This window comes from Stegodyphus dumicola, chromosome 4, assembly GCF_044657685.1.
Source record: "Stegodyphus dumicola isolate Sdum_Otavi_A_Nest chromosome 4, ASM4465768v1".
NCBI classification, from domain to species: Eukaryota; Metazoa; Arthropoda; class Arachnida; order Araneae; family Eresidae; genus Stegodyphus; species Stegodyphus dumicola.
The window spans coordinates 35,792,361-35,810,179 of record NC_140771.1 but is presented as its reverse complement, the minus strand read 5'-3'; the positions used below and the strand labels follow the sequence as shown (position 1 = coordinate 35,810,179).

The window sequence follows — 17,819 nt, the reverse complement described above, 5'->3', positions numbered from 1 at the left end:
AAAAAGAACTGTGTGATAACAAAACAAAATAACCAGTAACTGAGGAAAAGCGAATGAAAAGATGTTTAATAAATAATCTAATTAAAGTATATAAAAAAATTAATTGTTAAAATATGGCAAATGGGAAAAATCAAATATCGATAAAACGTAGCAGGGAAAATTATAACTTGTAAAATAAATTTATGGATTATTAATAGAACTCTCTTCTATACGCAGAAAACTATTACTTTTCGTTTTTTGTTGGGTAATGTTTAGGCTAAATATTTACCAAATGCGGTCTGTTTTTCAACTGATATACAAATTAACAATATTATTAATTTTAAAAATCATAATCAACAATTGCTTATATTTTTTCTCAATCTTTATCATCTTCTTTATGCAGCTAAGCACATGTTTCTAGACAGAATCTTATTAATCAGAAAAAATTATGAGATTTACTTAAATTAATGTTCTCTTAACTTACTGAAAGGGCATAACTTTTAGAAAAAAAAAATCTGACGTGTACACCACATGACTTCCTTGTACGAAATATTAAATTATACGCATTTTTTCTTCCATTTCATTTAAACTTATTGGACTGAATTAAATCTACTTCGCCGACAGCGCATAAACCACAATAGAATAAATGCATTCTTTAAAATTCACTCTCGTATTTGTTTACCATAGCGACAGTCTGGCGCTAGATTCACTTAACAGTATTATATTTCGTTCATATTATAACTCATAATGCACAAAATTTATATCATTTAAAGAATAGAATTGTCTAATCGTTGCCACATGTTCTATTCAAGTACTATAATAAAGCTAGAATGATGTATAAAAGAAATTAAGCAAACAAAACAAAACAGAAACAGTTTTTCACAGACGATTGAGTATTTCTCGTTCAATTAATTCAGTTCTCACTTCGCGACAAGGCAAAAATACATAAAAACTCAAAATATCTATAATAAAAATTACGAAGTAAATCTTAAACACCTATTTCCTCGAAAAAAATTCCAGAAAGAATTAAGCATGATTTAATTGGCAATAATAAACGAATGAGTTATCTTTGTTGTTGCGAAGCTAAGTTTCTCTAGATTGGCAACAAATCCACTAGTCTCCTGTTTCAAATGTAAACATCAATGGCCGCAATAAAAAAAAGGCTTAGCGGCACTTAGACAACTTCAAAATTGTTGATAATTCTAAAAATATTGCAGACAGATTTACTAAAGGTATAAAAACCTTAACCGGAAGATAAGAACAACATAATACAATCATTTTTAAAGCAAAAAATGTACAATTTACAAACATATAAGAGTAAAGAAACTGAGATCACTGAGCCGGGTAACAGAGTGGATATATATATAAATATATTTATATACGTTTGGTACCTCGATTGTAACCAAAATACGAGGTGCACATCTACATGTTATAGCAGTCCTATATACAAAATTTCAACGTTCTTGAGGCTACTTGTTTTTGAGTTATGCGAGATACGTACGTACGTACGTACGTACATACGTTCGTACAGACGCCACGAAAAATTCTCTTCAGAATTAATTTTAAAGCAGTTTTATAAATTTTTTGAAGGAAGTCTATTTTTTGAAGGAGTATTTTATTCTGTCCTTACGTACAGATATCACGCAAAAACATTGTTAAATTGCATTCGATAGCGGTCAAAATGGATATTTTCGTTGAAATATGCTGCCTGAAACTTTTTGCGATTACAATACTTCCTTTTTACTTCGTACAAGGAAGTAAAAAACAGTAACTGTTTTTTTTTTTTTTTTTCTTTCTTTTCTTCATTTTGAAATTTGCTCTTCCATTTCCCTTAATTCTCAAAGTCAGTGAATAATATAAGTCATTTTAATATCTGTGCTAAATTTATGTAGATTTCTAGGTCATAAAGTTTTACAAGGAATTAATTGAATTAAAAAATGCAAAAATTTTGAAAAATTAAAGATTTTAAATAACAATACCGCATTAATTTTAATAAATTATACCGTAATTGCTAAATCCAGTCTTAATTGTAGTATTATATTTGAAGATAACTTACTTGGCTAGACCAAGAAGACATGAAATCGTCTCAAAGTAATATTATTTTCCTCTTTAAGAAACGTGTATTTAAAATTAATTAATTCTATATTTTTTAAACTGGTCAGGCTTAGAACAGTACATCTGTATAAGACATTTGATAGTAACGAAGACAAGCAGGTGGTAAAACAGAAACGTCATTCGAATAAATAAATGCAAATATCGAAAGGAAAATTGAGTAAAGATAAATTTATCATACCAATCTCTTTCTTAATACGACTACCTCTAAAATTAATAAGTATTTCCAAAAAAGCAGATATTTATTTTTACTAATGGTAAAGTAATATAATAATGATGTAATAACCATCTAGGATTTCTGTTTTTTTAATCCGACCGAGACTAAAAATTATGATATAGAACTACCATTAAAAAGCCTAATTAAACCTAAAAATTACCTATTTAAATCATTAATTTCACGAAGCAATCGGTACGAATCTACGTATCAATTTTGATCATAATTAGTAAAATTGTTTTTATAGACGAAATTAATTAATTATTATTTTTGAATATCTAAGTTATTTACTGTATGGCGTAATTGTCATATAGGCTAGAGAAGCATTTCTGATACAGTATTCCAATTAATGATTTACAGCGTTTTTGCATAGCTTATACTGAAATCTTAAGTTTACGGTTCACTGCCGTCAGAGTGAAATTCTAAATTGCATAAATTTCAATCCTACATTGACGTTATTTTTATAGAAGACGTGTATACGTTATGACAGGTAGACGTATAGGGCAAAGTTATTATACTACAAGGCTTGCTTCTGTATGACGTCACGTCACTGACTTTTAGTCTGCTTCAAAAGCAACTTCTTTTCTACTTTACTCTTGCTTCCGTAAGTAAATGACGTCAGCGTTGGGCCTAACCTGGTTTGTCGACTGACATTGCTACAGGATTTTACCTCTTTCTTTCCTAGTTGAAGAAAAGAAGTAATGTGCTTGTCTTTTTTGAAATGAGAGGTTTTCCTAACGTGAAACGGAAATACGAGCCAGTTTCCCTTAAAACGTTATTCCATAAAGACATCCTTCCCTTTAAGTAGATAGCATAAGTGTGCTTTACTATCTACCTAAGGGTAGATCTACATATCAATATCGTGCTTTGTCATAATCTGAATGATCTACTTCAGTCCAATGCTTGAAATGCAAACATCATCGATTTAAGTTTGTTTCAGTATGGCAAAGCACAGAGGACTACACTGACGAACCAAAACATTATGACCGTCTCCGCATTTTTCAGTGAACTCATCTGGTTGATGTGGGGGCACGTGATTAAATGGAAATAGTATTTAACTGCTGCTGGAGAACGTAAGGACTCATTCCTTCACTTATTTTTGCGAGTAATGGGAAAGGCTGGTCATCTAAGTGAATTCGTTAGAAGGCAGAGGTTGAACGTTCACGTGTCATCAAAGGAAAAGGAATTCGGAGACTTTCCTGTTTGTTACAGCAAAATCGACGTTAGACAGTGTCTCAGCTGACAGCCCAAAACAATTCAAGTCCAAGTCAGTGCTGATGCGACTAATTTTATTGAAACGAAGACAAAGTTACGTCAAGTAAAATTAGCTTTAAAGGAATTAAATAAGTCAGAGGAATGCAATGTTTTTTAGCTGCTTTTTATATTCAGTAGTATATGACTACTTCTGCCTTTCCACACTTCAGGGATATATGGGAATTACATTTGTAAAGTTCCATCTCCAAAGAGCTATGATGCCAAGGTAAATTATATTGGTTGAAAAAATTAAAGGATATAAATATATAATAAAAATGCAAGATGTGTTGTCATCCCTAACCGAAATGGCAGCTTTACAACGAATTCCCATACTGTGTATGTATTCGATTGTCATGGTGTTTCTACAGTAACAAAGTATACTTACGATAAATAGTACATTGATTAGCATGGAGAATGACGGAAGTTTATGATATAAGTAGGCATTCTAGTGCACCCACACCTATTCTATTGGAGTTAGATCTAGTGAATATGCGAACAACTCCATCCGCTCAATTCCTTCGCCCTAGATAATCGGTCACTAGTGCAGTGTAATGGGGGTCAAAATTACTGTTCATTAGAAGGGAAATATACGCTACTAACTTACATAAGGATCATAATCTCTCTATATGAAGCCTAATATGGCATAAGGAGCCTAATCTCGCTATATGTCAGTATTCATAGTTGCATTGGGAAAAATGTCCATGTCAGTAATGTTAGTCAGTATAGTTAAAAATGATGCCTGCCCATACGATTATTTCGCCGCCTTTGTACCAATGAATTTCAAGGACTATTTTATTCTTATCGCTTCTGTCTGCCTATGTCTAGATTATAACATATATGGAATCACTTTCCAAACAAATACGAGTCTCCTCAGTATTTAGAACTTTGCTTCATTTTGGCAGTCAGCTTACGATGATTTATGTACAACGTTCACTTTGCACCCTGAATTAGTAGGACACAATTCATTTATTTCTTTGGATGCAGCCCTCTTTTATGAAGCTTGTTACTCAAGGTATATCTGGAGAGTCTAATTGCTGTGGCTGCAGAAAACTCCTTTACAATTTTAGTTGACATTATTTGTATATCGTTTAGCAATCGTTGCCAAAAGTGAGCTTGAGAGACTGTTGCGGCACGTTTTCAACCTTGACCTGGTTATCTGCATACATAATCACTTGTCTTCATAACATTCATTTAAATCAGGAGTGCCCAACTCGCGACCCAAGAAAGCAGCGCGAAGCGTAAAGGGAATACGACGACCCCCCATTTTACTGGTGCGATCGGAGTTCGAGACAAGCTTAGTATGGATGGACGGGTTATCTGAAGTTCTGAGATGGAGCGAAATAAATTGCGTTTCGTATCACGGTTCCAAATCTTCTTTGGACTTGAGCACGAAATGTTTATTTTCAATTTGTCTCGGAGAAAAATATGCCTCGTTCACAGAAAAGCGTTATGCATGTCATCAGTATTTCGCAGTACAAAAATTTGTGAACAACTATTTTCAGGAGTGAAGCAGACCAATTTTGTGAGTAAAATTGGAACCAGAAGGTCGGATTAACATCTTGAGAAGTTCCTAAGAATTTCAACCACTTCAATCAAACCAGACACTTATGCATTATTTTCTCAAATTCGCGGGAAAATATCGCATTCTTTTTATGATTTTCTTGTTATTTTTATAATTATAAATCAAATTTATAATGTATAAAATATCGAATACAATGTCAAAATCATTCTATGTTGCTGTCATTACATAAAAAATCATAAAGTTTCAATTACTTAACGCGATAAAACTGCACATTTCTATCCTTGAGATAAAATTCAGAAGTTTTTTCCAGAACTCACACCTGATGAAAACCGAAACTTTTCACTGAAATCTACGCAACGGTGTGATTTACTTATTTTGGAGGTCGCGAGCTGCCACTGCTGTTAGAAATAATTTGTGTGGCCTAAACTATCTCGTCTTCCAATGTGACCCAGAGAAGCTAAAACTTTTTATCTTCCCTGGGACACTTCTACTTTAAACCATTTACAGGTTTTTGCTATGAAGCTTTTCGCTACTTTAGGTCTTCAGACCAGATCTATGTTAGTGTTTGTCACTCTTCCATCCTCCTCATCACTGGCCATTTTTCATGATCCGTTTTCAATGATATATTCCACGTTCCACAAATGAAATTTTTATCCAGTTACCAGTGAAATCCTTGCAATTAGAATCTTAAGCGCCTGCATACACTTCTTGCCATGCGTACAGAAACAAAACAAAACAAAACAGAAGCAGAAGTTTTCATATTTTTCTGTAGATAAAGTAAATCTCATTGGACTATGTGATAAATCGTCTTTGATTCGATTTGATTTAGTAGAATTGATCTAAGGAATTCTTATACTGGTATACCTTTAATTTTTCCTGCCAGTGAAGAATTTCATGGTTTTTGTCACTTGGCTACTGCTCGATAAATAATGGACACATTCTCCAAAAATGCAAGTCAAACGTCGCAAAATTAATTGAAGATTATGATAAGGTGTAACATTATATTTTTCTGTTGTTTAAAATTGAAACATCTTTCTGTAAATTACGATATATTTAGGGAAAAATGGTAAAAAGTTCTTTCTAAGCAAGGAATTAAAAATCCCATTATTGAGGCAATTTTGTTTACTGTTATAACATACTAATCTTATATTAGAAAAGGCAAATCCCTGTGCCATGGAAGGACTCAGCTGATCAATATTCACGTTTGCAGAGTATTTTTAAGTGTTGCCATACTTTTTTTATATTTGCTGTACTATTTATCTTTGGGATGTAAATTGATGTAAGTATCTGAATGATTTGCTTCGGTTATCTTTACCTGTAAATATTGTAACCGCTTGGAGTTGAAAATAAGCTTCCAAATGTTTGTTTAATATGTTTTTCTTCTGGTATGTCTACTCAACAAAGTTTATACGAATGTTAACACACAAAAATGCTAATTTACTATTTGTAAACACTGAGAATTATCAAAATATTTATTTACTTCGAAGCGATGGGTAGTAACGATTTGTAAAGCAATTTAAAATTGTTTAAAACTTTTATTTTGGAAGCAGGTAAGGTGTTATTTTTATAGATTTAAAACTGTGTGTTTTCTCATTTCATTAATAAAACTCGTAGGATGTTGTAAGTCTTATCATAACAATAACATAAATGTTAAAAATGAGCCAAGTTCAGGAAAAACGACTTTCGGTAAGGTCGGTGTCACCGGCAAAAAAGATGAGATCTAATGGATGGCAAGTTTCATAGCAGTTGCTTTAATCATAGCTGAAGAAATGTACAACGTTTATTCAAGTCATTTAAAAGACAATTTATTACTTTCTTTGATATCGGATTTCTAACTAGCCAAATTTAATTTTCAATAAATTACGTTTAAAAATTTTGACTTCTCCAATTAGAAATTAATTGGTGACTGAACTGTTGGTGACTATTGTAAACTATTGGTGACGTCGTCAAATGCTCGTTATGAGTATTATTTGGTTTAACCTCAATAATAATGCAGTTTTCTGAAGTTTTAGATTTCTTCCTTTGTGTATGCCTAATTGTCTACCTTGAAACCAAATTTCAAGTATCTAAATCATTTAGAAATTATGTAGGTTTTCAATGAATTAGTCAGTCAGCGAGTGACAAAAATGACACTTTTCAAACCTTGATAATTCCATAACTATAAGAGGTATATTAATGACATTTGCAATTCTAGATGTTCAAGATAGTTGTATTACACATACAAAATAATTTGTAGACCGAATAGTTTTTGTGTAATGCGAGGATTGAAAGTAACTTGAAGTAGTAGTTCGTGTAAAATACACGTGGCCCGGTGTCTCGCTGTTTTCTTTTCCATCTGTTGTGAACTTGACTGACACACTGCCGTGTGTCTAAATTATTATGATCTAATTTTATGATTTGCATTCTGCGAACTATTTTGAGGTTAGTTTTAAGGTATAAGATGAGTGAGTTTTAAGGTATGAGTTACCTATTTTAGTTATTTATTACTTTAGTTATTATGTATTATTATTTTTATTATTATTCCTAACATTAGCAGTGACATCAACATCTGGGTTATTATGATTCAAAAATGCAAAGAGAAACAAATGGAGAAGGAAAAAGAACGGCAAAGAGAAAAAACTGTGGGTAACGTGGACATATAACTACCTATAACTGGTGGTATTTCAAAAATAATAATTATGTTTTTATAGTAAAAAGAAGCATTCGAAAAAATAACTTCAATAATACATTTTATTATATGTATATATTGTTGTCGTTGTTGCTATTCTGAACTACTAAAAAAATGAAAAACCAAAAACCTGTTTGTTCCCTCGACACCAGTTGCGAATGCAAAACATATTACAAATGTAAAGAAACGTTTAACAATTAAGACACAATAACACGCCGAATAAATACTAATTCAGAAGTCAAACAACAAAAATCAGCGTTAATTTACAAAATTTTCACAGGACTAGTTTCGATGGTTTTACCGAACCATCATCTTCAGCTGCAAAACCGCAAATGAACAAGATAGGAAATAATGTTTAGATAAGATAAGAAAGCCTGGACAAGAATAAGCAAGTGGCGCCATCTGTTGGCGAAACCAGAACTAAAACATAATTTCTCTAAAAGCCGAAGGCAAATTTGGATTGGAATTAGGATCGTTAACTAGAACAGAAAGATTTTTATGAATGTGAAATGCCTCTAGAAAATCCAGTTCTCCAATGGAAGATGTTTTTTGAATAATTTTGGCAGCAGAAAAATTGAAAGTGTGATTTTCGGACCAACAATGTTGAGCAACAGAAGACTTCTGTGTTTCCTTTTTTCTAACATATGCCTCATGTTCTTTGACGCGAAATTTTAAGGCTCTCTTAGTTTGGCCAATGTAAATTAAACCGCACTGGCAAGGAATCCTATAAATACCCCAGGAATTCATATCCGGAATGGGGTCCTTGAGTATAGAAGTTGGAATTGTATTGATGGGACAGTAAACAACCCGAAAGTTAAATTTCTGCAAAATATGTGCAAATTTATAGCTAATTGATGGAAAGAAGGGAATGACAACAGAATTTTTATAATCTCCTAAAATAAGAGTGTGGCTTTTAATGTGTTGAGATGAGAATTTTTTAACTGCTTGATTAATAATGTTGGGTGAAAAGCCCCTGTCAATAGCTATTGCTTTTAAATAATTTAGTTCTTCATCAAGGGCTAGTTTGGAGGACTAAACTCTTAAACGATGGACCATATAATCCGATCCCTAAAGATCCTTCACCTTCGGACTTATCCAAAATAAAAACTGCGATCAAATCTTCGCAAATCATTTCAAGCAACTTAAAACATTCGCTTATCCCATCTGTTGCGAATTGTGCCAGATTATATGCTCTTCCCAAAATTCATAAAAGTGGTATTCCTTTCCGCCCTATTGTATCAAATTTAGGTACTGCCTCGTATCCATTAGCTAAATATTTAGTTTCTAGATTTTCCACTCTATTAGACAATAACATTTACACCATAAAAAATTCAATAGAGTTTGTAAAAAAGGTTAAAAACATTTCTCCTCGTAATTTACTCATGGTTTCTTTTGATGTAAAATCATTATTCACCAATGTCCCAGTGGAGGGTGCATTAAGATGTCTAGAAACCAGACTTCGCGAATTTCATTTCTCTTGCATCGAAATTGATGAGCTAATTTCTCTCACTCAACTCTGTTTGAAACAAACACATTTTGTTTTCCAAAATAAATATTACAAGCAAACTGAGGGATTAGCCATGGGAAGCCCCCTCAGTCCCATCCTGGCTGATATCTACATGCATTATTATGAATCAAAATTGTTTGAAACTTTAAACTTCCCGGCATGGTTCCGCTACGTAGACGATACTTTTACCTTGTTTGAAGGTAATAAAGATGATTTAAATAGAGTTCTTTCAACAATGAATTCTATTGATCCTGCTATTCAGTTCACTTTTGAACTTGAGACTTGCAATTCTCTTCCGTTTCTCGACATTCTGGTCACACGTAACACATCCAACTTCAGTACTACAGTTTACCGTAAACCTTCATCGGTTTGCCTTCCACCACACTTTAAATCATGTCATCCGACTAAACAAAAGTTAGCTTCATTTTATTCCTATGTTTTCCGTGCTCTTCAAGTTTGCTCCTCCAAACTAGCCCTTGATGAAGAACTAAATTATTTAAAAGCAATAGCTATTGACAGGGGCTTTTCACCCAACATTATTAATCAAGCAGTTAAAAAATTCTCATCTCAACACACTAAAAGCCCCACTCTTATTTTAGGAGATTATAAAAATTCTGTTGTCATGCCCTTCTTTCCATCAATTAGCTATAAAGTTGCACATATTTTGCAAAAATTTAACTTTCCGGTTGTTTACTCTCCCATCAATAAAATTCCAACTTCTATACTCAAGGACCCCATTCCGGATATGAATTCCTGGGGTATTTATAGGATTCCTTGCCAGTGCGGTTTAATTTACATTGGCCAAACTAAGAGAGCCTTAAAATTTCGCGTCAAAGAACATGAGGCATATGTTAGAAAAAAGGAAACACAGAAGTCTTCTGTTGCTCAACATTGTTGGTCCGAAAATCACACTTTCAATTTTTCTGCTGCCAAAATTATTCAAAAAACATCTTCCATTGGAGAACTGGATTTTCTAGAGGCATTTCACATTCATAAAAATCTTTCTGTTCTAGTTAACGATCCTAATTCCAATCCAAATTTGCCTTCGGCTTTTAGAGAAATTATGTTTTAGTTCTGGTTTCGCCAACAGATGGCGCCACTTGCTTATTCTTGTCCAGGCTTTCTTATCTTATCTAAACATTATTTCCTATCTTGTTCATTTGCGGTTTTGCAGCTGAAGATGATGGTTCGGTAAAACCATCGAAACTAGTCCTGTGAAAATTTTGTAAATTAACGCTGATTTTTGTTGTTTGACTTCTGAATTAAACGTTTAACAATATGCATATGTACGTAATAAAATGGAATTTAATTCACATTACGGTATTAAACCTCTACAGATGCTCTCAGCTGCTCAATGTTTACTTTTGCAAGTAGTGATTTCGAAAATGAGAGTAATCAAAAACAGTCTGAGAGAGATCACTGAGTATTCAAAAACGTTTAGTTCTCTCTGTGCGCTCGACAAGAGAACAAACAATATTAACACATCAAAAATATTATTCGAGACATATCACTCTGGACTGAAAACGAGAGTTGAACGTTGTACAGGACACAGATACGTTGTTGAACATTTTATTTTAAAGTATTATTCAATTCGTTAGAAAATTGGGGTTTACTAATTTTAATAACAATTCAGAAATGTACTTTTGGCCAGAGTGCTACACAAGTGACAAACGATGCTGCCAAGAGGACAAACAAACAAAAAACAAACTACGATGAAGGATGCAGATGTAAAACTTTGAAGCCGTTGGCCATATATTATGAAAACCTCTCTGTTTCTTGAAAATATATTTTTTGTTCAATGAAACCATAGTTGAACGGAGCTGTCCTAAAAGACTATTACAATATTATAAATAAAATGAAAGTTTTCGTTGCGATGAAACAATATTACTTTACCTTGAATATCTTGAAAATACAGAGGCTTTTAAAGAAAAATGTTGTAGAAGGAGAAAGTAATTAATTATTTATTGCACGGTGGAATAAAGACTAAATTATTTCTCTATTTAAGTATCTAACTACGAAAAATATCTGTACTTCAGCTATTCATTACATAATTGAAGATCGTGGATAAGATCAGAAATTTTTTAACATTGGCTAAAAACATAACGACGAAACATTTTTCGATATAAATAGAAACCTTTTATTATATATAAATAGATACCGATATAAATAGAAACCTTTTTATATAAATAGAAACCTTTTATTGGTTATTAACTATTACGCTCTTTGCCAGTACTAAGAACACCTCTTCGTAATCGAACATTATTTTTGTCAGCAAAAGCATCATCTCTATTTCATTTACTGAAATATAATAAGTTCCGTGAAAGAGGAGGGAAGGAAACGAATAGCACAAAACGTTACAAACGGGAGATTCTGTCCAATATTTTGCTATAGAAATCCATATTAGAACTTGCTTTCTAAATGCACATTTTTTTACATGGAGATGCAGAAGTGGTTGACGTTTTTAGTGAATTAAAATTTAGAATTATCGTATCTATCTGCTGTAGAAACTATCTGAGAACACATAATGATCTCACTTCTGCACTGATAGTAAATGAAGAAACTATTTAAGCATGATACAGTCTCTTAAATGTGTAAATAATTCTTAATCAAGGAGAAAGCCTAGAAGATGAACTACCTAGAACATTCTGCAAAAGACTTAAGACTTTACAGTAGTGGAAACAATTAAGTCATATCTAAGATACACGTAATTTCTCTGAGTTTAAAATAGTACAGAATCTGCTTCGAAATACTTCTACAGAACTGACGATAGCTCACATTCAGCGCAAAGTATTTAAACAAAATACAATTTAGAACATTTTAAGCTAGTTTAAAAACATTCTTTACCTCTCTGTCTGTATATTACAAAAAAGTTTAACGTATTTATGCTCACTAATGAAGTACAATTAATTATTTTACTTAACATGATAGAAAAAGGCTGTAGATTATTTACATAAAAGTAGAAAATCAAAAGTAAACTATGCTTTTGTACTTTAAGAACTGAACCAATGAATAGTGTTTTCTCTAAAAATTTCATGCCGTATAGATATTCAGCACCAACATAACTCAGCGTAAATTTCTTACTTTATGCTTTGTCGAATTATCAAGTCTCATTCTCTACACATTTATTCCTAACTAAATATAATTAAGTAAAGCTGATATAGTTTGATTACTAGACACAAGCAATAAAACTTACTTCGATATTATAAGTTATATCAACGCCATACTATAGGTGACTATGCTTTAAAGGGAAAATTCCAATGTTGCAATTTCAGAATATAAGGAAGTTCTGAGATTTAAGCAAAAGGAGAGTAAATACCTCTTCAAAGGAATTTAATCATATGTTTAACGCTAACAGGTGCTCAGAGAAATTAAAGCAAAAATTAGACTTAACGACAATGGGAACAGATGTCAACTATCTCGTGCATTTATTCCGTTGACATCTACAGCAGATAACGGCTGATTATGTATTCATTCCAATTATACTTTATCTCTTTAAACATTGCACCGGTGACAGAATTAGGATGAACAGAAGTAAAAGGCGGAAGTGCTTCTGAAATTTACTAGTTAATAAAACTATAAAAATTATATGCGCTGTCTTTATTTTTTCTGTAAAGTAAAATTTTATCTTGAGTAATTACAATTACTAATTACATTTTTGGCAGCTATAAACATCAGTATTCTCCATTTTCTGAATTTTTCTTTAGATTATTTCCCGCTTTGGAGAAAAGTGATGTCAAAAATGGTGTCAATATTCGTTTTTACAAAAAAAAAAAAAAAAAAAAGAAAAAGAAAAAAAGAAAAAGAAAAAAGAAAAGAAAGAAAGAAAAGAGGAGGAGGAGAGAGAAAGAGAAAGCTAAAATATTGTTTAAAATTTTTTATGCATCGATTATAGAAATCTTTAATTACGAGGAAGAGCTATGAATTTGAACACATAACTTTACAGCATATTTTGGTAAATTTGGTAGCATGTTTTTGGTGTCCATGAAGAACTCGATGATAAAAGAAAGTCACCGGGACTGGCTTTCACCCTAAGTGCCAGAAATACGAAATTTCATAGTACTAAATACGATATAGTCAGGATATCTATATCTGGTGGTCAACATAAAACTATAGTTCCCTTAATTATGAAACATAAAAATGTTATGTGCATAGCAATGCACACATAATCAGATAATTATGATTAGTTGCACAACTTAGAATATTATGCATACAATGTATAAGAACAGTAATATGCATACATATCACTGCTCTTACCACGCTGTTAAACAGGATGACTGTATTACGCATTATTGCTGAGATGCACAAACTACGAGACATTTTCATAAAATACAATATATACGAGTAGTATGTATCAATGCATACACACATTTAATACTAAGCCATACTATTACGCATAGAACATATAAAATTTGGAAAACAGTCGAGCATTGCATGTAAATTAAGTATGTATGTACATATATTATAGAGCTCACGTTGCTAGCTCAAAAGCTTTAGATCATACCATTTACTGCTTTTATGCACGGATATCTTATACATATCTCTAGATATCACAATTGATATAGGCATGCTCAATTTTATATATATACATAATTCTAGTTACGTACTGAGGCATGTGTACTTAATTTTACAATGAATACACACTTCTAAACAATTCATACCATGCAATGACCTCAGCAATGTATATTTATTACAATAGCATAATATGCAGTATGATATTATTATATGTAAAAGTCTCTATATTGCATCGTATTGGGCAGTGAAAATTATTGACGAATGTTTAGCTCTACATTATGTACTCATTTCAAGATTTTTTTACAATTTATGCATTTTAATGCATAGGTTTAGCATGTATGCATTAATTACATTATGTACTCATTTCAAGATTTTTTTACAATGCATGCATTTTAATGCATAGGTTTAGCATGTATGCATTAAAATGTATAACGTACCGTAAATGCATTAAAATGTATAACGCATAATGTATGTATTAACGTAATGCATAAAATGTATACCGTAATGCATTAAAAGGCATAACATATAACGTAACGATAACATGTATAACGTATCAGAATTTTGACGCAGACCAAAACATGTATAAGGAATTTTCTCCCTCTTTCCAGTATGCCTTCACGGTGTAGAGGTAGCACTCTTGGCGCGTATTCAAGAGGTCTACATTCGAGTCCGGGCTAGGGCATTGCAAATTTTTCACGTTTTCTGTTTTAAAAAAGCTAATGTTTAAGCTAAAGTTTTCTGTTTTAAAAAAGCCTCTCTGTCCTCCTCTACACATGTCATTATAAAATGATGAAGAATCACAAGTAACTGCATTACATTTAGATAACTTATGCTTGAGTGCACAATATATGTAACTATTTCTAAATCCCAACTTATATTATATATATAGTCATATGTATTGATCATGATATAGTTGCGTTTTGGGACGTATGCATAAGTACATTTAGCAGACACTTTGTGATGTCATTTCTAGTTATTTATCTAATTTCTACTAATCTTAATACTATAAAACAGATACTTGCTTTCGAAGTTTGATTATGATATATGATATAATTATCCAGCACATTAGGTATGTGTGTAGAAAATATTTGATTGCAACGTAATCGAAGTTTCTGTTAATCTTATCTCTTCTAATTGATAACGAGAACTGGTTAACTCTGAACAAGAAATTTTCACAGGAAACTATCGTTATCACTTGAAGAGTACGGGTTTTTAGTTATATACGTAAGAGATGCGCCGGGTATAAAATGTGACAAATGCTTTGTAGGTTAGCCTTATGAAAGTCACACGAAAATAGGTACAACAAATTTACCATCAGATATTTTTGAAATATTTAAAATTCTCAGACAAAAGTTTTCACATAATCATGAATTTGTTTAATTTCAATCTGCGTGTTTTCGTTTCATTACATTCTATATGCTGTATGATGCAATATTTTAACTAGTTAATCGAAATAGAATTTTAAAATATTTCTCTAAAATTAGTCATTGAATAGTTTACTAAAAAATTACAAAGAAACAGTAGATGAAATTACAAATAAAGAGTAAAAAAAATCACTAAAATATGTACTAATTGAATCTGATGTATAAACTAAGTGAAGGATATAAAACTGTAGAATAGATTGTGGATGAAATCGGAAATCAAGAGTATCTTTACGGCAATGAGTATTTCAGAGTTGAAGAAATAAAAAGAAATAATGACACTACTTTATTGATTGAAACAGTTTCCAGAGTAATTTTTTTTTTTTTTTTTTTTTTTTTTTTTTTAATATCAATAAACTTCCATAGCTACTAAGTGCTAAATAGACATCAAAAGTAATCCCTTTGCGTATCACATACAGCTATCTGACTCTTGCGTATAACCATGAGGCTGACCAGTTCTTTTTCAGCTAAATGTCACCAGATAATTATCTTGGCAAATTCAAATTATATGTTTCCCTTAAGTTGGAAATAATAAATCCAAGCATGAGTTTTATGTTGACTCATGCTTGAGCACGCCACACCAATCAAAGCACGCCACACAAGGGATAATTATGTGAGTCTAAAGCAGTTGTTGGTAGAACTGAAGTGCAGGATCAAGAAAGCTATGTCAGTGACAGTGGACCTGATCTGCAAAATTTTAGAATGAATTCACCAGACTTAAATGTATTCTCTCTTTACAATGAATGAATATAACAGCATCGCTTTTGAAGAGAATCCACTGTGGCTCTAGCACTAAAATGTGACGGACAGTGAATCAACATCACCTGGGTTTGGACGACTGGGTCTCGTATATTCCCCCCTTGCTCTTTAGGCGGAAGGGAATATAAGGAATCATCGCATACGTCCATGTGAGTTCTCGGGATGTAAATGGTTAGCACATCCAGCTAGTAACCAGTTAGCAGGATACGTGATTCAAATCACGGGTAGAATTCTCGTTTCCTGTTTCAAATGTCTAACAAACAGTATTAGATGGCATCTGTTACAAAGCGAGCCTATTTTTCCGATTAGATTTTAGTTATAATCAAACTTTTCAAAATACATATCGTTCTAATGTAGAAAAAAATCAGTTTCAGTACTGTTTTGATATTTAAATCCATTGACTTTCATCCGCAAATTAATTGTTTTTCAAAATGGGAAAGAAATCATCAAAATTCTTTAAACCTTTTTAATCTTCAACAGATGGAAGGTGTGCCTTTCAGAAATGTGATTTTGCTTTTTATTAGCAAGTAACAGCTCTAAAGTTTTTGTGAGGATGAGACTTATGCACAAAAGCTATTAGTATGGAGCCCCAGCTGCCAATGCGTATAGTAACAATTTCAGCCTTCCTAAATATTAGGCCTAAGTTTAAAAAAACTGCTTGTCGTGCAAGTAAAAACTCAATAGTCACAGTGCACAGTATAGTATAGAATAGATAAAACTTTAGTAGTACTACTCGAAACACGTTGTCTAGTGCTGCCATCTATCGTTTTCGTCAAAATTTAAAATGTAAAGCATGTATTTAATTTAATAAACTATAATTTATTAAATTAAATACAAAAATTATTAAATATTGTATTTAATTTAATTAATTAAATAATTTATTAAATTAAATACAATATTTATATACAATATTTTATACAATAATACAATATTTGATAATAATTATTGTATTTAAACAATTAAATTTATTAAATTAAATATATGCTTTACACAATTTAATTAAATAATAAGATATATTTAATTAAATTGTGTAAACTGTTTCGTTTGTAAAGTGAAATCTCGGTTCACAGATTTAATTCGTTCCTAAAGGCTGTTCGTCATTTGAAATGTTCATAAATCCAGGACCGGCTCCAGAATATGTGTAACCAGTGCGATTGCACTGCGCGGCGGTAGTCGGGGGCGGCAAATTCTTTTTTTTTTTTTTTTTTAAATTTAGAAAGGAACCGAGCAGAAGAATTTTGGATTTAGTTTGCACCGGGCAGCAAAAAGTTTAGTTTACACCGGACGGCCCTGCATAAATCAAAACCATTTTCTCCATACGAATTAATATAAGATAGATCAATTCATTTTAGGATCACAGATGATTGCTTGTTTAAACTTTATTATTTTGTGTACATGTTCAAAAAACAAAGCCAATAGAAATTATTAAATTTAAGATCGCCCTCTTCCCCCCCCCAAAAGAATTAAATACAAGTGAAACAGAAGGAAACATAACTTTATTATACCTAATATGAAAAGGAGTGAAAATCTTAAGTGTAAAGTAATGAGAAAGTGCAGATTTGTTATTGTTTGAATGAGGAAGCCCTTTCCATAGAAACATCGCGTAACTATCTTTCTGAGATATCTTTTTTCATCTACCGTTTGTCTCATAGCGCCATTAGTCTCTATGCAGATCCACTGAGTGGCTGCTTTATTAAAAATTCGTTCCATGAGATTTGTTTATGTCTTCGTTTTAAAGTGTTTCGGAAGTGAGACACAGCATGTTCACTGGAAATTCATATGCTGTATCTAATTGCGTTTTCCCTCATTTGGCAAAATTTAGGAGTCACAGAACTAGGATCTTTTCTTCCTTCATCTTCCTCTGAAGACAT

At 32.0% G+C, this 17,819-nt stretch overlaps 1 protein-coding gene across 1 annotated transcript in view; it reads right to left on the bottom strand.

The window, feature by feature from the left end:
* Positions 1-12,652, bottom strand: part of LOC118182428 (immunomodulatory peroxidase-like) — a 95,920-nt gene extending 83,268 nt beyond the window's left edge. The window contains exon 1 of the mRNA XM_035351770.2: positions 12,450-12,652. The gene's annotated coding sequence lies outside the window, so the exon portion shown is untranslated. The remainder of the gene's footprint in view (positions 1-12,449) is intronic.
* Positions 12,653-17,819: the final 5,167 nt, after the last annotated feature.